At 38.1% G+C, this 26,558-nt stretch overlaps 1 protein-coding gene across 2 annotated transcripts in view; it reads left to right on the top strand.

Annotated features, from left to right (window-relative positions):
* ZNF469 (zinc finger protein 469) overlaps positions 1 to 26,558 on the top strand; it is a 562,435-nt gene that overhangs the window by 112,204 nt on the left and 423,673 nt on the right. For both annotated transcript variants that reach the window (XM_073659717.1, XM_073659716.1), the window contains exon 2: positions 13,987 to 14,040. The gene's annotated coding sequence lies outside the window, so the exon portion shown is untranslated. The remainder of the gene's footprint in view (positions 1 to 13,986; positions 14,041 to 26,558) is intronic.

Here is a 26,558-nt window from a genome sequence, read left to right as displayed (position 1 = left end):
TACGGAGCACAATTCGGGGCCATGTATACAGTACGGAGCACTATGCGGGGCCGTGTATACAGTACAGAGCACTATGCGGGGCCATGTATACAGTACAGAGCACTATGCGGGGCCATGTATACAGTACGGTGCACTATGCGGGGCCGTGTATACAGTACGGAGCACTATGCGGGGCAATATATAATGTGTGGAGCACCATGCGGGGCCATGTATACAGTACGGAGCACTATGCGGGGCCATATATACAGTACGGAGCACTATGCGGGGCCATGTATACTGTGTGGAGCACTATGCAAGGCCATGTATACAGTACGGAGAACTATGTGGGGCCATTATACTGTATGGAGGACTATGCGGGTCCCATTATACTGTATGGAGGACTATGTGGGGCCCATTATACTGTATGGAGGACTATGTGGGGCCCATTATTCTGCATGGAGGACTATGTGGGGCCCATTATACTGTATGGAGGACTATGTGGGGCCTATTATTCTGTATGGAGGACTATGTGAGGCCCATTATACTGTATGGAGGACTATGAGGGGCTCTTTATTCTGTATGGAGGACTATATGGGGCCCTTTATACTGTATGGAGGACTATGTGGGCCCATTATACTGTATGGAAGACTATGTGGGCCTATTATACTGTATGGAGGATTATGTGGGTCCCATTATTCTGTATGGAGGACTATGTGGGGCCATTATACTGTATGGAGGACTATGTGGGGCCCATTATACTGTATGGAGGACTCTTTGTGCCCATTATACTGTATGGAGGACTATGTGGGGCCAGTATACTGTATGGAGGACTCTTTGTGCCCATTATACTGTATGGAGGACTATGTGGGGCCATTATACTGTATGGAGGACTCTTTGTGCCCATTATACTGTATGGAGGACTATGTGGGTCCCATTATACTGTATGGAGGACTCTCTGTGGGGCCCATTATACTGTATGGAGGACTATGTGGGGCCCATTATACTGTATGGAGGACTATGTGGGGCCATTATACTTTATGAAGGACTATGAGGGGCTCTTTATTCTGTATGGAGGACTATGTGGGCCCATTATACTGTATGGAGGACTCTTTGTGCCCATTATACTGTTTGGAGGACTATGTGGGGCCATTATACTGTATGGAGGACTACATGGGGCCCATTATACTGTATGGAGGACTATGTGGGGCCATTATTCTGTATGGAGGACTACATGGGGCCCTATATACTGTATGGAGGACTCTTTGTGCCCATTATACTGTATGGAGGACTCTTTGTGGCCATTATACTATATGGAGGGCTGTGTGTGGATTACAGTTGGAGAATCATACTGTGATGGAGTCACGATTCTTTGTTGGGGGGATAGAGGTGGAGGGGTACAGTAGGATCATCATACTGTCAGTGTGGAGGAATTCTCTGTGGGGGTATTATACTGTGTTTGGGGGCACTCTTGCTTACATCATACATTATTATCTGTTTCATTCAAGGATTTTTATCCTCTGTTAAATTACATATTTAAGCTAGGCCATTGGGCCATATGATTTTTACTGCTTTTACGTAACATATAAGATTCCACTGTCATTTTTAAATTAATTGTCATATTTGATAAAGAAAAACTTCCTCAATTGTAGACACTTTTTTTTAATAAATATCAAGGTTGGTGCACGACTTTGTCCAAGCTTTGAACTTTGACCTCTGTGTATTTGAATTTGGCATCCCTGGCTTTAAAAGGAACCTGTCACGTCCTAGTTGCTATCTACACTGCTCCCATTGCTTTGCTAGTGCTGCAATGTGCAATGTGCATCACTCACAAGCTTTTTTTCATTAAAATTGGTGGTCATATAATGATTTTATAACATTATATACACTTTGTCCTACCTGCTCGTTTGCAGTCATAGGGGTGTGATTCTGCTATTCAATCAGGGGGGGCGCCGCATTCAGTCGCCGCTGATATTGTGGGGAGCATGCGCATTTCTACATGTCCGGCCGCTGGTCCCGCACCTGCGCAGTGAGGCTGTGCCGCTGCTCATGGGCCACTGCTGTATGCTTGCCCCCTAGGTCAAAAATTGCCAGCCAGCCCCTGAGTATATCTCCGGCCGCTGGATGGCTGAACGTTGCGTCACTCACGATCATTCAGAAGGGATGAACACAAGTTTTAGAGTATATGCACATGTTGAGTATTTGGATGCAAAAATTTCTGCACCATTTCTGCATCTCTTGGCAGGAAAAACGCAGCGGCAAAAATGAGCATTTTTCGCCACGTTGTCAGTGTGGTTTTGCATAGCAATGAATGCTATAGAGATAGATAATAGAGACAGATAGATATACAGACAGACATATAATTGCACAACCCCCGGACATATTATAAAATTGCACCCTGTGGCGTTTATTGGACAGAATTTATGATTAAATAAATGAAAAAAACGAAGTGGGGTCCCTCCCAGTTTTTGCAACCAGCAAAGGTAAAGCTGATAACTGCTTATATTATAAGGCTGGGAAGGCCCCTGGCTATTGGGCACTTTCCAGCCTAAAAATACCGGCCGTCAGCCACCCCAGAAGTGGGGCATCACATGAGATGCTCCTATTCTGGCGCTTTGCCTCGGCTCTTCCCGATTACCGGTTGCTTTAAAAATCGGGGTAATGGGGATTTGGGGTTGATGTCAGCTGTGAATTGTCCAAAAACACAGCTGGTGATAGTAATGGAGAGATGTCTATCAGACACCCCATTACTAACCCAATAAGAAATAAGAAAAACACACAAAAATACTCTTTTGAAATAAACACAAGACACTGTCCCTCGTACACCAATTTATTTAAGAAAAAAAGTTACCACGCTGGTCCAACGTAGTCCTCAGAATCCAACATAGTCCAGAGCGCAGAGTGAGCAGGAATGTCTGAAGAGTGGTGACGTCAATAAAAACGCAGTAAATACCCAATCATTTTTATACCTGCGTTTTTATAGAACGCTCTTAACTGACTTCATTGAAGTCAATGCGTGAAAAAAAAAACGCTGCAAAACGGTGAAAAAATTAACATGTTGCAGATTTGAATCTGCGCCAAATGTGCAAGTCACAAATAAGCAACATGTGCATGAGATTTTAGCATTCTCATTCACTTTGCTGGCATCATGAATCCCTTCAGGTTGTGTGACAAATCCATATGGCAAAAACATAGCAAAGATGCAACGTGTGCACACAGCCTTACACTTTTACATATCTTGCTGTATAAATATTCTATACACTGGCAGATCCAGACCGAAAAGGGCCTCTGTGCAAAAACATATGAGCCCTTTACAGTCCAATATCTTATCCTAATGCACAATACCACCTGATTTTGAGGTGGGAATGGACCCCTTTACCTCTTGCGCCGCTGTGCAGCTGCACCAATGATATGTCCACCCTTGATCCTATAGTTAGATAAATGCATGGTTAGCTTTTCAGCGTGGGGTCACATAAGGAGCCAGAACACCAAAAATGGTGATGAAAATAACCAGATGGGTCCTTGATTTCTTGGGGGACTGTCTGGCAGTCGCTGTAGGACTAAGATGGACGGTGCAGCCTGTTAGACTTGGTGGGATCCTCCAACTGCCTTAACATTTCACTGGATAGAGGCCAATGTTCTGCAATTTAATCAGGTCTGAAAACATCCAACCTTCCAACATCAACTGAAGATCGCAGACTCCTATAAAAAAAAAAGTTCAACCAAGGAGTTCCTCCATCTTTTTATTGGTCTTCAAGGATACTTCACAACTACAGTAGATACAGAAGTGATACGAGTGGGTTTCTTCAATCTGCTTTGTACTGATATAAATGTCCTTCTATACTTCTAGGGATTTAGAAAATGCAGAAAATATACGTGATGATCAATGTTAGAGGCAATGCCACACCCCAGGGTTCATTCCAGGGCTCCAGATGAAGTGTTGGTTAGGGAAACCTCATTAACAAACAAACAAGCCCGACTTCCGATTTGATTTCCTTCTCACCGCAGTTTATAACATATGTGCCTCTCTTTACTAATTACACCCTTTGGAATTAATTTGTCTCTGGGACAAGTGTGGTTCTGCGGTCCTGCACATGTGGGAGGCTCATCCATTGGCGTACTCGGTGCCTCAGGAAGATGACAGATATGGAGGCTTGTGATATACGCATGGTGAGAGCTGACGAGCCAGGGAAGACACATAAGGTTAATACCACGTGGTATAAAGTAATACAATGGATTTCACAGTTCGAACATACAACAATGCTACTCCTCCTCATATCACTGGGACTTTTAGGAAACATTACCAGCATATGAAAACATCAATGTTAATGCCTGGTTTAGGAAAGTTACTAATAAAAATAGGAGCTGCAGAGAACGAGCACTCCTTAAGACGAGTATGAAGTCTTCATAGCAAAAGAAATGCAAAAGAAATGTATCTCACAAATACCACATATGAAAAGTAGCAACATGACCAACCAAGCCAGAATCTTATCTACTGACCACTGTTTTGGGGTACTTGACCCCCATCAGTGTTGAGCAGAGTTTTGCTGGTTAAGGGCGTCTCACTCAACTAGTCCAAACTGTGCTCTGCACTGATGAGGGGCAATTACCCTGGAACAACAGGCTGTAGATGAGTTTCTATTATCCCTGGCAGGATCAGACATTATCTTATAGGGTTGCTACATGGCACTTGTGAGAGCAAACTTGCAAAACAAAATGACAAAAACAGCCATGTTTGCAGGACAAATTGTACGCTGATGTTTCAACAGTAGCATGACAGCAGGCAGGTGGAAGTTCGTTTAGGGATGAGACCTGCACTTGGTGTTAAGTGGGATAGTCACCGACCTAATCACTGATTTTGGGAGAAATTAGAAAGTAGCCCCTTTCGGTTTAGTGCTGCCTTTCTTGATGGTTGATTGCTGCGGTGGTTTGGGACTTCATCAGGTTATCAGTGCAGCACTGCTTTTATCTCCCACATAAGTATCTGCTTAGTGCGGGGTCTGGATTGGGGTATATAGTGACACGAAGCCGCCAGTCTGATGACTTTAAGAACAGCCATACTCCACGGCAGATGATCATTCACACAGTAAGCAGACAATCACATCATTATTTCACTGTAGGCCTGAAACTCCCGCAGTTGAAATTTTCTGAAATAACGAATAATGTGTGGCCCCCTGGAGAGAATAAGGGCCACATGTGAGGTCCCTAAAATGTATCATTTCCTTCATTCCTACTTTATAACCTGGATAAGCAAGTGACGCCTGACAAAGTATTAACAGAGGGTGAAGGAACCTACTGTTCCCCTCCATCTCTGTGATTTATGAATCCTAAAGACCGTGACTTTACAACACGAAATAATACCCAGCGGTGCCGGCCGCGGACACATGTGGCTCACTCTGTAATCCATACTGTATCGTCATAATAGTTTAGCATTTGTCTGAATTTTCATTCTTTATGAAACACTTGAGAATTACTTTTCTTGAATCATTAATGAACTGAAAGATATACGGCCGCCTGCAATAAGTCTCAATCAGAAAAGCCAACAGATGTACCGCAAGCCCATCAGCTGTAACAATAGACACAGCGGCGAGGCAGAAAGTCAATCACTTACCATACACGGACGTTTCATTCTTCGCGTTGATTTTTTATAACATCTTTTACTATCACGTCTTATTGCTTGTTCTTATTTGCAGGATTATCATCAGGATAGTTTCCTCACAATTGAAACTCCGTGTTCTCTTATTAAAGGGTATTAATGTACTCCCTGTGACGCGGAGTCACGTCTCACGGACAAGCCGTGAGTCAGGATAGTCAAAATAGTCCAAGGTCAAAAGCCAGGAGGGTATGTCATAAACAGAAGGAAAAGACAAAGGCGTAGTCAGGTAACGTTCCGAGGGAAAAATACTAGGAAGATAGCAGATCAGAGCAAAGGGGTTAAACAGACGGATGGTCAGAACGAGGTCCAAGATCAGGCAACCAAAGATCAACAAATAGAACACAAGACACATAGAGACAAACTACACACAAGATTAATGTACCTCTGGCAGAGGTCTGGGACTTACAGCCCAGTTAAGTAGCCGGGCAATCACCTGGGACAATGAACACCTGGAGATAGTCAGCACCTTCCAGTCTCATATTGGACTGCCGAGCTGTCAATCAAAGTACTGACATCTTCAGCACGCCCCTGCACCAGACTGGACACTGAGCTATCAAAGTACTGACATCTTCAGCACGCCCCTGCACCAGACTGGACACTGAGCTATCAAAGTACTGACATCTTCAGCACGCCCCTGCACCAGACTGGACACTGAGCTGTCAAAGTACTGACATCTTCAGCACTCCCCTGCACCAGACTGGACACTGAGCTGTCAAAGTACTGACATCTTCAGCACTCCCCTGCACCAGACTGGACACTGAGCTGTCAAAGTACTGACGTCTTCAGCACGCCCCTGCACCAGACTGGACACTGAGCTATCAAAGTACTGACATCTTCAGCACGCCCCTGCACCAGACTGGACACTGAGCTATCAAAGTACTGACATCTTCAGCACGCCCCTGCACCAGACTGGACACTGAGCTATCAAAGTACTGACGTCTTCTGCACGCCCCTGCACCAGACTGGACACTGAGCTATCAAAGTACTGACATCTTCAGCACGCCTCTGCACCAGACTGGACACTGAGCTATCAAAGTACTGACATCTTCAGCAGGCCCCTGCACCAGAATGGACACTAAGCTATCAAAGTATTGACGTCTTCAGCACGCCCCTGCATCAGACTGGACACAGAGCTGTCAAAGTACTGACGTCTTCAGCACTCCCCTGCACCAGACTGGACACTGAGCTATCAAAGTACTGACATCTTCAGCACGCCCCTGCACCAGACTGGACACTGAGCTATCAAAGTACTGACATCTTCAGCACGCCCCTACACCAGACTGGACACTGAGCTATCAAAGTACTGACATCTTCAGCACGCCCCTGCATCAGACTGGACACTGAGCTGTCAAAGTACTGACATCTTCAGCACGCCCCTGCACCAGACTGGACACTGAGCTATCAAAGTACTGACATCTTCAGCACGCTCCTGCACCAGACTGGACACTGAGCTATCAAAGTACTGACATCTTCAGCACGTCCCTGCATCAGACTGGACACTGAGCTATCAAAGTACTGACATCTTCAGCACGCCCCTGCACCAGACTGGACACTGAGCTGTCAAAGTACTGACGTCTTCAGCACACCCCTGCACCAGATTGGACACTGAGCTATCAAAGTACTGACATCTTCAGCACGTCCCTGCATCAGACTGGACACTGAGCTATCAAAGTACTGACATCTTCAGCACGCCCCTGCACCAGACTGGACACTGAGCTGTCAAAGTACTGACATCTTCAGCACGCCCCTGCACCAGATTGGACACTGAGCTATCAAAGTACTGACGTCTTCAGCACGCCCCTGCACCAGACTGGACACTGAGCTATCAAAGTACTGACGTCTTCAGCACGCCCCTGCACCAGACTGGACACTGAGCTGTCAAAGTACTGACATCTTCAGCACGCCCCTGCACCAGACTGGACACTGAGCTATCAAAGTACTAACGTCTTCAGCACGCCCCTGCACCAGACTGGACACTGAGCTGTCAAAGTACTGACGTCTTCAGCACGCCCCTGCACCAGATTGGATGGCTGAGCCATCAGTAACTGCATCCCAGACACACTGAGGGGTGGAATCGTGATACTCCCAACAACCACCCTGCTCCTACACCCACTATTTGGATAATTGGCTGAAGGTGCCCATACATATTAGATAAAAATAAACAATCGGGTATGATGAATTTCAACCGCCCAATCCTATGTTTTTAAGGCACAGAAGCCACTGCAAGAGATTTCCGGTAGCAGCTCATACACAAACTCCGGTAAACTGCGCGATCACGTGTATAGGGAGGTCAGAAACGTTTGGGGTAATGGACGTTCAAGCCGACAACTATTGAAGGTATATGGTCATCTTAGCAGAGGAAAACCACAGGAACGACCTCCTAGATGTGAAAAGTAATTTGTAATCATAACATTATATCAAGGAATGATAACCTTGCTTCGTTTCAATGCTGCACGTGCCTTCCCACTGCCATTTCTTACGGGATTGCGTCTGTTTGTCAAGCCCTGGCCGGGATATGTATTGCTACTGTACCTGGAAAGCTTAATCAGCAATGTGGTCTTGGCCAGATTCCCAAGATAAAAAAAAACACATTCATTCATCATGAGTGGAAACTAGGAAATCAGTAAGAGAAATGTAAAGTGCTGTGATAATTTGATGGAAATTGATCTCCAACTCGGGTAAACGTAAGTCCCGCCGGCACAGAGCAATGCATTTCTATGCTGTGCAGCGAACACCTATGATGTATAGTGGACCCAGCTCAGGATGAGACATAGTATATAACAGGATAAACATATGGTTATAAAGTGCAGAGTGTACAGCGGTGGTAACCACCAAACCTCGGAATGACTCACCGACGACGTCTAACCTTATAACGGGAGAAGCAGTAACTCTATCACCTCTTGGCTCGGACATAAAATAACTCCATTGAAGAACAGACTGTGCCTATAAAATGGATGTTCATTGCTAAGTAGTCATTATTATTAGCTGCGCCGTTTGCAGGAGAAACAACTGTCTGGAAGCCAGTTTCCGTTGATCACCACTTGGCAGACATCGTTAGTGTATTTTGTACCGGTCCATGGTAGAAATGGTACAAATGATCAGCGATTAAAATGATTTGTACGTTGTGTATACTCTGCATTTTATGAAACTGGATTAGGTGAAGTGGCCTGCTTTAAAATTGAATGATTTGACAGGAGCCATACATGTCCCATGTTCAGGCAATTATCAAGGATTAAAGGGTTGGTCTAGTATTTCATCTTGAGGAGCGTGCCGCTCCCCTGTCTCCCCTCTTCCGGCTTGCCATGGGGTGTTGCTTCCTGAAGATTGACGGTTCGGTCAGCGGCATGGTCCAAACTGCGCACTGTCCGATGTCACAGGGACCGCAGAAAAGTGCAGGGACACCAACGTTCAATCGGTGCTTCCAAACTTTCCTAAAAAGGGCTTGCACAGTGCAGTGCAAATTAATTGGGACAAAGCCAAAAAAAACATATTTTTGAATATTTAATAATTAAATGTTTTAATGCACTGTTACATACTAATTTTAGTAAGAAATATGTCCTCCTTTAGCCGATATGAGATTTTCAATGCGTTTTGGCACTGATTCTACCAAGTTTTTGCATAAATTCTTCAATTCTTCATCATGGAACCACACTTGTATGGCACTGTTTATCATGCGTTCTTTGGTTGTACAGTCCATTTTGCCAAGACGTCTCTTCACAATGCTCCACAAATTTTCTATAGGATTTAAGTCTGGTGAATTGCCAGGCCAGTCCAGCACGTTTACTTTATTTTCTTCCAGGAATTTCTTCACACACTTGGAATTGTGGCATGGAGAAAAAGTACACTAAACCACTCCTCAGGGAAACAAGCTCTCAACTGAAGCTGAAGGGGGCAGCTAACTGTTATTTTCTGACTAAAACCAGTCAAACCACATTTTCAAAGCAGTTAAAATTGGTTTGAATCACTGACTGGTAACCAACTTACGATTTTACTTAAAAAATGCTTTGTCCCAATTAATTTGCACAGCACTGTAAGTAGTGGGAATGCTCAGCCACTTTAGTCAACGAGCATTAAACAATAAAACCAAAAATCCCTTCCTTCTTGAGCTGTTTTTACAAGCACTTTGCTTTTTTAACTATTCAAGAGGTTGAGTCCCTTCTTAAAAACCAAAGCAAAAAAAAAAAAAGATCTATTATGCAGATGGGGCGGCAGTGACAAGGGGAGATATTCCTACTGGCGGACCCAGCATAACCACGTATAGGGCAAACTATTAATTTCAATGGGAGTTCTTGATTTCTCCTGCGGCTACAGAGGAAATGAACACTTACTGCCGGTGATTGGTCTCTGTAGGGAACAATTCTAAATAACAATTCTACTTGGGAATCTTAGAAAGTTATTGTGAGCATCTTAATGTCCACTAAGTCTCTATTCACATCTGCATTGTCGGATGCATCAGCCTCCATTGCAGATTCTCCTACATTGAATAACCACCCCAAAAATAGAGTTACACGCAGCACTATTTTTTTTTCTAATAAAACAGCAGCCAAATAGACATAACCCAGATTATAAGTCAATGGGGGTTAACTGGATCCTGTGGTGGATCCAACCCTACATCATGGTTTCTATCCAAGGCAGATGTGAGCAAAGAACTAACTGTCAACTGTGCTAATTCTCAATTAGCTAAGACCCCAAAGTGGTTACAAATAAGTAGTTGCCTTAAAGAAATTATTGAACAGAAATTAAAAAAGCAAACGTTTGTTTGGCAGACAGCCATCTCTCCCGACTCCTCGGCCGAGCGTTCATGGGTTTTCAATGTCAAGAGTGAAGAAAAAAAACTCTAGCCCCTGAAAGTATTGGGAGTTGAAATATCAACTTCTATCCTCCAGCATCTCCGGTTGGGGGAGTCACGAAGACCCTATCATGTACAACAGATAGTGTCAGCTGAGATCATCCGCATTTTGCCTTGCGGCTAGTGAGGTAATACGGCACTCATTTTCAGTGCCTGGCTGCGCGTCATCCCCTGATGGACAACCTGACAGAGGCGAAACGAGTCGGGATACAGTTATATGGGATAAAGGTATATGGGTTTCTGAAATACAACATCTATTAGCAAATCATTGTCTCACCTGAAGGGATGTGTCACTGAAGGATTGGATATATCTTATGGGATGTGATGGATTGGTTACATTGCACGGTCCTATCAATTTAGCCTTGGCAGCTTTCTTTTACAAGTTAGGTGCGTATTAGGGCACTCGCAGGGGAGTTTAGTTCTCTAGAGTGCCATCCACCGCAGTTATGAAGGGCCTTCAAGTATGGGATTGACAAGGCTACGGTTAGACGGATTCATAACTGGCTGATCGTACTCAAAGAATGCTAATAAAAGGGTTGCACATCCAATTGGAAGAGTGTTTCAAGTGGTGTACTGTTCTTGTGGACAGAGCCTTGTGGTCCACTGCTTAAACAATGGGCAGCAACGAATAGAATGGGATTTCACAGGGAGAAATGCAAGATTCTACATCAGGGCAAGAAAAACAAAAATGACATCTACAGAATGGGAGGAATAGAACTAAGCAACAGCACGTGCGAAAAAGACTTGGGTATACTAATAGATCACAATTGCAAAAAGAACTTCGGCACTCCATACATGAAAATATAAGAAATATTGTATCTGGACTAATGTCACTTTGAAAAATGAAGGTTTTTTGCGCATAATTTGGCCAATTTATGTGTGCCCATCAACCACGACAAGGTCACCTTCGTATGATGGGAAACTACGCTACACTACCACTGGATATGCCACTCTTGGGCTGTAAGCCTGTATGGACAATATGTCTCTGCTTGGGCTTTTAACCTACAATGTATGGGCTGGTAGAGCTAGTTAAAACCACCTGTGACTGAATGGGAGGGACACATGGTCAGAAAAAAGGCTGTCAAACTTCTAAAAAAATGAAGGTTTTTTGCGCATAATTTGGCCAATTTTAAATTGGCCAAATTATGCGCAAAAAACCTTCATTTTTCAAAGTGACATTAGTCCAGATACAATATTTCTTATATTTTCATGTATGGAGTGCCGAAGTTCTTTTTGCAATTGAGATTACTTTTTTCTTCAGAGCACCCGAATAGACCAGTGAGCGACCCCTCTCTTTTTTCTATTAATCATTTTTGGGATCCCGCTCCTGGAGCATTGCAGCAGGTACGTGTTCACACTATTAGAAGTTTGACAGCCTTTTTTCTGACCATGTGTCCCTCCCATTCAGTCACAGGTGGTTTTAACTAGCTCTACCAGCCCATACATTGTAGGTTAAAAGCCCAAGCAGAGACATATTGTCCATACAGGCTTACAGCCCAAGAGTGGCATATCCAGTGGTAGTGTAGCGTAGTTTCCCATCATACGAAGGTGACCTTGTCGTGGTTGATGGGCACACATAAATTGGCCAAATTATGCGCAAAAAACCTTCATTTTTCAAAGTGACATTAGTCCAGATACAATATTTCTTATATTTTCATGTATGGAGTGCCGAAGTTCTTTTTGCAATTGAGATTACTTTTTTCTTCAGAGCACCCGAATAGACCAGTGAGCGACCCCTCTCTTTTTTCTACTAATAGATCACAGACTGCACATGAGTCAACAGTGTGATGCAGCAGCAAAAGAAGGCAAAGACAGTTCAGGGATGTTTTAAGAGAAGCATAGAGTCTAGATCACGTGAAGTAATTATCCCCCTCAACTCCTTGGTCAGACCTTAGCTGGAATACTATGTGCACTTCTGGGCACCACATGTTTAAAAAAGATTCTATGATTGTAGTAAGGCGGAATAGGGACAGTTATTGCCTCTTTGCTCATAACTTAGCATTGTTTCAGGGTGCATAGGCATCATACTTGGCTCTCGTCATTAATTAACTCAATCTGGGTTGACACCTCTGTAATGAGATTGAGATGTGATAATTGTGGGGTCTCTCTGCCCTGGGGAAAGAAAAAAAAGAGGGGGGAATCGCCTTATGCGTTGCATTCATATTACCTTCATTGGTTACTTTGATAATACTCAGATGCTATTCTTAATAGTTTTCAAAACCTCATTTATAAAACTAATTATCTAACAAAAAAAAAAGATATCAAAGCCCAAAACTTAGAGAATGTGGTTGAACAATGGAGTTCAGCAATATATGGAAAAAAAATGCATGGAAATAAATGTGATTAATTTGATTTTCAACACTGAAAAGCGTGAAGAGAAAAGGAAGTGACGAAAGAGTTGTAAACCGCGTACAAATTCAGCTAGGCCGGCCATGGGGAAGTGCAAGGAATAGAAATCTGCCAACTGAGATGAACCAAAGTATTAGGCCACAAGGCCGTTTTCATAAAGTTTGCACAATTAGTGTCTCTTCTAAATTCATCCTTCTTAGGCTATGTTGGGTTTTTCAGCGTTTTTTTGCTGCAGATTTTTATGTAAATTTTCAGCTGCATTTTGCAGTACCAGCAAAGTCTATGAGAAACCAGAATTCTCTATTCACACATCACGTTTTTTTTGTTGTTGCGTGTATTGTGCCTTGGTTGGATTTTTGGAAAATAGAGCATGTCACTTCTTTCAGCGTTTTGGGTGGTGAAAAAAACGCATCAAAAATGCACCAAAAAACGCACCAAAATTTGCATCAGTGTTTTTGATAGCAAAATAGAATGGGGTTCTTTTTTTTCACAGAACTTTATGTGCATGCATAAATAGAGACAGAAGGACAGAGAAAAAACGCTGAAACAATGCAGCAAAAAAACGCCGCAAAACCTGTGTTTTTTGACGCCGCTGATTTCCTGCCAGAGATTAGGTTTTTGCTGCAGATTTGTGACGCTGAAAAACCCAACATGTGTGAATATAGCCTTACAGAACTACTGATACATATCTACTCTCTGGTAACAATTCACTGATTTGGAAATAATTCATCTTTGCATCAGAGTATAATGGAGAAACAGACACAGCAAAATTGACGTAGATATCGTGTAGTAATCTGCTGATCGTAACGACCCAGGAGTCATGCTACAATACAGCAGTCCCATAATTAAGGTCAATCTGCCTTCGCATATGTTGGACGGCCTTGGCCTCCGCTGGATTACAAAGTGAGGCTGAAAGTTCAGATCTATTTACTTTCCAGAGTTTTGCCTTTGAAGGCGCAGCGCTGTACATCATTTTACGAGCAGTTTATTTCATGTTTGCGAGCCAAAAAAGCGGAGTGATCTGGGACGTCAGCTCCTCGTCTCTAATCTCCGCAACTATTTTTAGCTGCGATAAGCCTCAATAAAGGCGAGAAACTCTGCCGGGAGACGAGAAGTTTTCTCACTTAAATTTAACTAGTTTTTCCTTTTGTTATAGACATCATCATTAAACGCCCGGCTCCTCCTGCAGACCTGGACCGTTCATTATCAGGTAAGGGAGCCACCATTACTTCATTCTCAGCTTCTTTACACTGTATAACAGATTTCTCTATTTTCGTCTCTTGTAACGTGTTGGAAAATACAGATTTATACAGTCGCGTTAACATTTTGGTATTGTAAAGAGGTTTTTCCTAACTTTGAAACATACCGCAAGGATATGCAATCGCTTTATGATCAGTAGCTAAATTCCGCACCGATGCTGAGAATAAAGGATCGGAGTGAGTCACTATAAAAGGGTCAGACACCCCGCTAAGCCTCACTTCTCATGATCGGTAAGGTCACATCCTCATATATCGTAAAGTTTGCCGTCACTTTTATAAAATTTGAAAAAAAAAATCTTTCAGGCCATTGCTGAGTACTCTCGTAGGTGCATAGCTTAGTGAATCGAGTCGCAGCACCCTGGTCCGCCAAACATGTAAATATTCCGCTGGACCAGAACACTGCGAACCTCTTCCAATCTGCCGGCTTGCCCAACTCCTCCTTCGATTAGCCAAAATGCCAACAATAACGTCGTGCCAGGCCGGCTAATCAAAGGAGTCAGGAATGCCGGCAGGAAGAATGTCTCACAAGACTACAATCCGGCCGTCATCGAACGTTGACGTGGCCTCTGGACTGGGGTCCCGTGAATATTTTCATTCATCTCTAAAAACTAATGTAGCTGTCAAGATTCTATCCTTTCAGAAAAATTGCCATTTTTTTGGGGGATGAAAATATTCTTTTGTGTACAGAAAAATACCAATGTGCACTACAATGAGGAGAAATAAGTAATTAAGATAATAATTGCCACTTGGATATGAAGCTGGCAAACATATGGATGTCCAGTCCATCCCAGAGCTCATGAGATCTGAATGGGACTAATGAAAATCTGGCAGCAGATTAAGAACAAAAAGATAGGGCACGATGAAAAAATACAAAAGCCTTCCCCCCTACATCTGCAGTCACGTAAGATTCTGGAAATTTGGGGTTCACTGATATTAAAGGCTACACAATACATGTAAAATAATAACACCTTTAAGTGACCGCTGCGTCTAATCACTGGACTTCGCTATCTATTACACAGGACAGTGAATGTTTGCAGCGGTCAAAAAGGTAAGCTCAAAACAAGCGGGGAGCATCAAGGTCACGTTACTGGAAAGTCGGGAAGAAAAAGGCTTCGTATTTATGCTGGTACATGTATTGCTGTCTGTGTGCAAAATGTTCCTAAAAGTACAAAAAGCATTTACAATACTGCCCCTTATACAAAGAGTAACTGGTATATCTATAACAGCGGTCAAAAAGGTAAGCTCAAAATAAGCGGGCAGCATCAAGGTCACGTTACTGGAAAGTCGGGAAGAGAAAGGCTTCGTATTTATGCTGGTACATGTATTCCTAAAAGTACAAAAAGCATTTACAATACTGCCCCTTATACAAAGAGTGACAGGTATATCTATAAAAGAAGGGTAACTCTGAGCGGACCAGACACTGGCAAAAAAAAATACATCTCTTTCTCATTTTACCCCCATACAAACTGCTTATACAAAACAGCTCCTCTAACATTGGAAGTGCAGCTCCCTAACATGGGTGGTCTCAAAAACGGGCAGGACCATCGCCAGCTCTTTCTCGGAAAATGATATCACTGAATTTCCCCCTCCTCTGGTATTGTCTCTGGACCCAGATTTCGTGGCGTGGCAAACTCTACAAATGGATGTTTTTCCTTCTTTTCAGTGGGACAAGACAGAATTCAGATCTCATGTCTGGAAAGCAGACCTACTGCTACATATTAATGCCGCTTTTCTCAGACTTACAACGTCCAAACTAAGCCTTTGAAGCTCAGAATTGATTGGACTAATGGTGATGATAGATTATTTCCAAGTTAATGGGTATTTATTCCTTAACTGGAGTTTCCACTATTATAAAACTCTTGACATGACTGAGGAAAAAGACAGACAGTTTGCAGACATTAATTGCAGTGTGATTCTCCTGAGCAGAACGATTGCAAGAAATGATTCCAGGAGATGAAAGTTAAATTATTCCTGTACAAAGAGTATTAAATCTCTCCAGACATCCGTATAAAATAATGTAAAACACAATACCAGTGGAAGTGAATGTAAACATCGTTAATAAAGTAATATTGACTCTCTCGCACAGTAAAGACATTTACAAAAGATTTCACTAATTAACTATTTTAATTTTAAATGACCTTCCTGCCATGATTCTCAGAAGAGCACGCAAGCCTAAGGAACATTCCCCTGTGCCGCATGTCGCCCCCTGCTGAGAAATGTATCTCATATAAACTGTACAGAGCAATTAGAAAAAAGGTGGAATTTTTCAACCTAATTTACCTATTTTCTTCATACATTTAAAAATTACCTTATGAACATAAATACATCTACTATAATACTGCTCCCTATATAGAAAAATATAACTACTATAATACTGCTCCCTATATAGAAAAATATAACTACTATAATACTGCTCCCTATATAGAAAAATATAACTACTATAATACTGTCCCCTATGTACAAGAATATAACTACTATAATACTGCCCCCTATGTACAAGAATATAACTACTATAATACTACTCCTATATACAAGAATATAACTACTATAATACTGCCCCTATGTACAAGAATATAACTACTATAATACTGCTCCTATGTACAAGAATATAACTACTATAATACTGCCCCTATGTACAAGAATATAACTACTATAATACTGCTCCCTATATACAAGAATATAACTACTATAATACTGCCCCCTATGTACAAGAATATAACTACTATAATACTGCCCCTATGTACAAGAATATAACTACTATAATACTGCCCCCTATGTACAAGAATATAACTACTATAATACTACTCCTATATACAAGAATATAACTACTATAATACTGCCCCCTATGTACAAGAATATAACTACTATAATACTGCTCCTATGTACAGGAATATAACTACTATAATACTGCACCTATGTACAAGAATATAACTACTATAATACTGCTCCTATGTACAAGAATATAACTACTATAATACTGTTCCTATGTACAAGAATATAACTACTATAATACTGCCCCTATGTACAAGAATATAACTACTATAATACTGCTCCCTATATACAAAAATATAACTACTATATTACTGCTCCCTATATACAAAAATATAACTACTATAATACTGCCCCCTATGTACAAGAATATAACTACTATAATACTGCCCTTATGTACAAGAATATAACTACTATAATACTGCCCTCTATGTACAAGAATATAACTACTATAATACTGCCCCTATGTACAAGAATATAACTACTATAATACTGCTCCCTATGTACAAGAATATAACTACTATAATACTGCCCCCTATGTACAAGAATATAACTATTATATTACTGCTCCTATGTACAATAATATAACTACTATAATACTGCCCCCTATGTACAAGAATATAACTACTATAATACTGCTCCTATGTACAAGAATATATCTACTATAATACTGCCCCTATGTACAAGAATATAACTACTATAATACTGCTCCTATGTACAAGAATATAACTACTATAATACTGCCCCCTATGTACAAGAATATAACTACTATAATACTGCTCCTATATACAAGAATATAACTACTATAATACTGCTCCTATATACAAGAATATAACTACTATAATACTGCTCCCTATGTACAAGAATATAACTACTATAATACTGCCCCCTATATACAAGAATATAACTACTATAATACTGCCCTCTATGTACAAGAATATAACTACTATAATACTGCACCTATGTACAAGAATATAACTACTATAATACTGCTCCTATGTACAAGAATATAACTACTATAATACTGCTCCTATGTACAAGAATATAACTACTATAATACTGCTCCTATGTACAAGAATATAACAACTATAATACTGCCCCCTATGTACAAGAATATAACTACTATAATACTGCCCCCTATATACAAGAATATAACTACTATAATACTGCCCCCTATGTACAAGAATATATCTACTATAATACTGCTCCTATGTACAAGAATATAACTACTATAATACTGCCCCTATGTACAAGAATATACCTACTATAATACTGCTCCCTATGTACAAGAATATAACTACTATAATACTGCCCCCTATGTACAAGAATATAACTACTATAATACTGCCCCCTATGTACAAGAATATAACTACTATAATACTGCCCCCTGTATACAAGAATATAACTACTATAATACTGCCCCTATGTACAAGAATATAACTACTATAATACTGCTCCCTATGTACAAGAATATAACTACTATAATACTGCTCCCTATGTACAAGAATATAACTACTATAATACTGCCCTTATGTACAAGAATATAACTACTATAATACTGCCCCCTATGTACAAGAATATAACTACTATAATACTGCTCCTATGTACAAGAATAAAACTACTATAATACTGCTCCTATGTACAAGAATATAACTACTATAATACTGCTCCCTATGTACAAGAATATAACTACTATAATACTGCCCCTATGTACAAGAATATAACTACTATAATACTGCTCCTATGTACAAGAATATAACTACTATAATACTGCTCCCTATGTACAAGAATATAACTACTATAATACTGCTCCCTATGTACAAGAATATAACTACTATAATACTGCCCCTATGTACAAGAATATAACTACTATAATACTGCTCCTATGTACAAGAATATAACTACTATAATACTGCCCTCTATGTACAAGAATATAACTACTATAATACTGCCCTCTATGTACAAGAATATAACTACTATAATACTGCCCCCTATGTACAAGAATATAACTACTATAATGCTGCTCCTATGTACAAGAATATAACTACTATAATACTGCCCCTATGTACAAGGATATAACTACTATAATACTGCCCCTATGTACAAGAATATAACTACTATAATACTGCTCCTATGTACAAGAATATAACTACTATAATACTGCCCCTATGTACAAGAATATAACTACTATAATACTGCCCCTATGTACAAGAATATAACTACTATAATACTGCTCCCTATATACAAGAATATAACTACTATAATACTGCCCCCTATGTACAAGAATATAACTACTATAATACTGCCCCTATGTACAAGAATATAACTACTATAATACTGCCCCCTATGTACAAGAATATAACTACTATAATACTACTCCTATATACAAGAATATAACTACTATAATACTGCCCCTATGTACAAGAATATAACTACTATAATACTGCTCCTATGTACAGGAATATAACTACTATAATACTGCACCTATGTACAAGAATATAACTACTATAATACTGCTCCTATGTACAAGAATATAACTACTATAATACTGTTCCTATGTACAAGAATATAACTACTATAATACTGCCCCTATGTACAAGAATATAACTACTATAATACTGCTCCCTATATACAAAAATATAACTACTATATTACTGCTCCCTATATACAAAAATATAACTACTATAATACTGCCCCCTATGTACAAGAATATAACTACTATAATACTGCCCTTATGTACAAGAATATAACTACTATAATACTGCCCTCTATGTACAAGAATATAACTACTATAATACTGCCCCCTATGTACAAGAATATAACTATTATATTACTGCTCCTATGTACAATAATATAACTACTATAATACTGCCCCCTATGTACAAGAATATAACTACTATAATACTGCTCCTATGTACAAGAATATATCTACTATAATACTGCCCCTATGTACAAGAATATAACTACTATAATACTGCTCCTATGTACAAGAATATAACTACTATAATACTGCCCCCTATGTACAAGAATATAACTACTATAATACTGCTCCTATATACAAGAATATAACTACTATAATACTGCTCCTATATACAAGAATATAACTACTATAATACTGATCCCTATGTACAAGAATATAACTACTATAATACTGCCCCCTATGTACAAGAATATAACTACTATAATACTGCCCCCTATATACAAGAATATAACTACTATAATACTGCCCTCTATGTACAAGAATATAACTACTATAATACTGCACCTATGTACAAGAATATAACTACTATAATACTGCTCCTATGTACAAGAATATAACTACTATAATACTGCTCCTATGTACAAGAATATAACTACTATAATACTGCTCCTATGTACAAGAATATAACAACTATAATACTGCCCCTATGTACAAGAATATAACTACTATAATACTGCCCCCTATATACAAGAATATAACTACTATAATACTGCTCCTATGTACAAGAATATAACTACTATAATACTGCCCCTATGTACAAGAATATAACTACTATAATACTGCCCCTATGTACAAGAATATAACTACTATAATACTGCTCCCTATATACAAGAATATAACTACTATAATACTGCCCCCTATGTACAAGAATATAACTACTATAATACTGCCCCTATGTACAAGAATATAACTACTATAATACTGCCCCCTATGTACAAGAATATAACTACTATAATACTACTCCTATATACAAGAATATAACTACTATAATACTGCCCCTATGTACAAGAATATAACTACTATAATACTGCTCCTATGTACAGGAATATAACTACTATAATACTGCACCTATGTACAAGAATATAACTACTATAATACTGCTCCTATGTACAAGAATATAACTACTATAATACTGTTTCTATGTACAAGAATATAACTACTATAATACTGCCCCTATGTACAAGAATATAACTACTATAATACTGCTCCCTATATACAAAAATATAACTACTATATTACTGCTCCCTATATACAAAAATATAACTACTATAATACTGCCCCCTATGTACAAGAATATAACTACTATAATACTGCCCTTATGTACAAGAATATAACTACTATAATACTGCCCTCTATGTACAAGAATATAACTACTATAATACTGCCCCCTATGTACAAGAATATAACTATTATATTACTGCTCCTATGTACAATAATATAACTACTATAATACTGCCCCCTATGTACAAGAATATAACTACTATAATACTGCTCCTATGTACAAGAATATATCTACTATAATACTGCCCCTATGTACAAGAATATAACTACTATAATACTGCTCCTATGTACAAGAATATAACTACTATAATACTGCCCCCTATGTACAAGAATATAACTACTATAATACTGCTCCTATATACAAGAATATAACTACTATAATACTGCTCCTATATACAAGAATATAACTACTATAATACTGCTCCCTATGTACAAGAATATAACTACTATAATACTGCCCCCTATGTACAAGAATATAACTACTATAATACTGCCCCCTATATACAAGAATATAACTACTATAATACTGCCCTCTATGTACAAGAATATAACTACTATAATACTGCACCTATGTACAAGAATATAACTACTATAATACTGCTCCTATGTACAAGAATATAACTACTATAATACTGCTCCTATGTACAAGAATATAACTACTATAATACTGCTCCTATGTACAAGAATATAACAACTATAATACTGCCCCCTATGTACAAGAATATAACTACTATAATACTGCCCCCTATATACAAGAATATAACTACTATAATACTGCCCCCTATGTACAAGAATATATCTACTATAATACTGCTCCTATGTACAAGAATATAACTACTATAATACTGCCCCTATGTACAAGAATATACCTACTATAATACTGCTCCCTATGTACAAGAATATAACTACTATAATACTGCCCCCTATGTACAAGAATACAACTACTATAATACTGCCCCCTATGTACAAGAATATAACTACTATAATACTGCCCCCTGTATACAAGAATATAACTACTATAATACTGCCCCTATGTTCAAGAATATAACTACTATAATACTGCTCCCTATGTACAAGAATATAACTACTATAATACTGCTCCCTATGTACAAGAATATAACTACTATAATACTGCCCTTATGTACAAGAATATAACTACTATAATACTGCCCCCTATGTACAAGAATATAACTACTATAATACTGCTCCTATGTACAAGAATATAACTACTATAATACTGCTCCTATGTACAAGAATATAACTACTATAATACTGCTCCCTATGTACAAGAATATAACTACTATAATACTGCCCCTATGTACAAGAATATAACTACTATAATACTGCTCCTATGTACAAGAATATAACTACTATAATACTGCTCCCTATGTACAAGAATATAACTACTATAATACTGCTCCTATGTACAAGAATAAAACTACTATAATACTGCCCCTATGTACAAGAATATAACTACTATAATACTGCTCCTATGTACAAGAATATAACTACTATAATACTGCCCTCTATGTACAAGAATATAACTACTATAATACTGCCCTCTATGTACAAGAATATAACTACTATAATACTGCCCCCTATGTACAAGAATATAACTACTATAATGCTGCTCCTATGTACAAGAATATAACTACTATAATGCTGCTCCTATGTACAAGAATATAACTACTATAATACTGCTCCTATGTACAAGAATATAACTACTATAATACTGCCCCTATGTACAAGAATATAACTACTATAATACTGCCCCCTATGTACAAGAATATAACTACTATAATGCTGCTCCTATGTACAAGAATATAACTACTATAATACTGCTCCTATGTACAAGAATATAACTACTATAATACTGCCCCTATGTACAAGAATATAACTACTATAATACTGCCCTCTATGTACAAGAATATAACTACTATAATACTGCCCCTATGTACAAGAATATAACTACTATAATACTGCTCCTATGTACAAGAATATAACTACTATAATACTGCTCCTATGTACAAGAATATAACTACTATAATACTGCCCCTATGTACAAGAATATAACTACTATAATACTGCCCCCTATGTACAAGAATATAACTACTATAATACTGCTGCTATGTACAAGAATATAACTACTATAATACTGCCCCCTATGTACAAGAATATAACTACTATAATACTGCTGCTATGTACAAGAATATAACTACTATAATACTGCCCCCTATGTACAAGAATATAACTACTATAATACTGCCCCCTATGTACAAGAATATAACTACTATAATACTGCCCCCTATATACAAGAATATAACTACTATAATACTGCACCCTATGTACAAGAATATATCTACTATAATACTGCTCCTATGTACAAGAATATAACTACTATAATACTGCCCCTATGTACAAGAATATACCTACTATAATACTGCTCCCTATGTACAAGAATATAACTACTATAATACTGCCCCCTATGTACAAGAATATAACTACTATAATACTGCCCCCTATGTACAAGAATATAACTACTATAATACTGCCCCCTGTATACAAGAATATAACTACTATAATACTGCCCCTATGTACAAGAATATAACTACTATAATACTGCTCCCTATGTACAAGAATATAACTACTATAATACTGCTCCCTATGTACAAGAATATAACTACTATAATACTGCCCTTATGTACAAGAATATAACTACTATAATACTGCCCCCTATGTACAAGAATATAACTACTATAATACTGCTCCTATGTACAAGAATATAACTACTATAATACTGCTCCTATGTACAAGAATATAACTACTATAATACTGCTCCCTATGTACAAGAATATAACTACTATAATACTGCCCCTATGTACAAGAATATAACTACTATAATACTGCTCCTATGTACAAGAATATAACTACTATAATACTGCTCCCTATGTACAAGAATATAACTACTATAATACTGCTCCTATGTACAAGAATATAACTACTATAATACTGCTCCCTATGTACAAGAATATAATTACTATAATACTGCCCCTATGTACAAGAATATAACTACTATAATACTGCTCCTATGTACAAGAATATAACTACTATAATACTGCCCTCTATGTACAAGAATATAACTACTATAATACTGCCCTCTATGTACAAGAATATAACTACTATAATACTGCCCCCTATGTACAAGAATATAACTACTATAATGCTGCTCCTATGTACAAGAATATAACTACTATAATACTGCCCCTATGTACAAGGATATAACTACTATAATACTGCCCCTATGTACAAGAATATAACTACTATAATACTGCTCCTATGTACAAGAATATAACTACTATAATACTGCCCCTATGTACAAGAATATAACTACTATAATACTGCTCCCTATATACAAGAATATAACTACTATAATACTGCCCCCTATGTACAAGAATATAACTACTATAATACTGCCCCTATGTACAAGAATATAACTACTATAATACTGCCCCCTATGTACAAGAATATAACTACTATAATACTACTCCTATATACAAGAATATAACTACTATAATACTGCCCCTATGTACAAGAATATAACTACTATAATACTGCTCCTATGTACAGGAATATAACTACTATAATACTGCACCTATGTACAAGAATATAACTACTGTAATACTGCTCCTATGTACAAGAATATAACTACTATAATACTGTTCCTATGTACAAGAATATAACTACTATAATACTGCCCCTATGTACAAGAATATAACTACTATAATACTGCTCCCTATATACAAAAATATAACTACTATATTACTGCTCCCTATATACAAAAATATAACTACTATAATACTGCCCCCTATGTACAAGAATATAACTACTATAATACTGCCCTTATGTACAAGAATATAACTACTATAATACTGCCCCTATGTACAAGAATATAACTACTATAATACTGCTCCCTATGTACAAGAATATAACTACTATAATACTGCCCCCTATGTACAAGAATATAACTATTATATTACTGCTCCTATGTACAATAATATAACTACTATAATACTGCCCCCTATGTACAAGAATATAACTACTATAATACTGCTCCTATGTACAAGAATATATCTACTATAATACTGCCCCTATGTACAAGAATATAACTACTATAATACTGCTCCTATGTACAAGAATATAACTACTATAATACTGCCCCCTATGTACAAGAATATAACTACTATAATACTGCTCCTATATACAAGAATATAACTACTATAATACTGCTCCTATATACAAGAATATAACTACTATAGTACTGCTCCCTATGTACAAGAATATAACTACTATAATACTGCCCCCTATGTACAAGAATATAACTACTATAATACTGCCCCCTATATACAAGAATATAACTACTATAATACTGCCCTCTATGTACAAGAATATAACTACTATAATACTGCACCTATGTACAAGAATATAACTACTATAATACTGCTCCTATGTACAAGAATATAACTACTATAATACTGCTCCTATGTACAAGAATATAACTACTATAATACTGCTCCTATGTACAAGAATATAACAACTATAATACTGCCCCCTATGTACAAGAATATAACTACTATAATACTGCCCCCTATATACAAGAATATAACTACTATAATACTGCCCCCTATGTACAAGAATATATCTACTATAATACTGCTCCTATGTACAAGAATATAACTACTATAATACTGCCCCTATGTACAAGAATATACCTACTATAATACTGCTCCCTATGTACAAGAATATAACTACTATAATACTGCCCCCTATGTACAAGAATATAACTACTATAATACTGCCCCCTATGTACAAGAATATAACTACTATAATACTGCCCCCTTTATACAAGAATATAACTACTATAATACTGCCCCTATGTACAAGAATATAACTACTATAATACTGCTCCCTATGTACAAGAATATAACTACTATAATACTGCTCCCTATGTACAAGAATATAACTACTATAATACTGCCCTTATGTACAAGAATATAACTACTATAATACTGCCCCCTATGTACAAGAATATAACTACTATAATACTGCTCCTATGTACAAGAATATAACTACTATAATACTGCTCCTATGTACAAGAATATAACTACTATAATACTGCTCCCTATGTACAAGAATATAACTACTATAATACTGCCCCTATGTACAAGAATATAACTACTATAATACTGCTCCCTATGTACAAGAATATAACTACTATAATACTGCTCCCTATGTACAAGAATATAACTACTATAATACTGCTCCTATGTACAAGAATATAACTACTATAATACTGCTCCCTATGTACAAGAATATAACTACTATAATACTGCCCCTATGTACAAGAATATAACTACTATAATACTGCTCCTATGTACAAGAATATAACTACTATAATACTGCCCTCTATGTACAAGAATATAACTACTATAATACTGCCCTCTATGTACAAGAATATAACTACTATAATACTGCCCCCTATGTACAAGAATATAACTACTATAATGCTGCTCCTATGTACAAGAATATAACTACTATAATACTGCCCCTATGTACAAGGATATAACTACTATAATACTGCCCCTATGTACAAGAATATAA

This window comes from Phyllobates terribilis, unplaced genomic scaffold (assembly GCF_046119375.1).
Source record: "Phyllobates terribilis strain yellow unplaced genomic scaffold, ASM4611937v1 Scaffold_14__1_contigs__length_39327217, whole genome shotgun sequence".
Classification (NCBI taxonomy): domain Eukaryota; kingdom Metazoa; phylum Chordata; class Amphibia; order Anura; family Dendrobatidae; genus Phyllobates; species Phyllobates terribilis.
The sequence above is the reverse complement of the archived record's forward strand: the minus strand, read 5'-3'. Positions and strand labels throughout refer to the sequence as shown.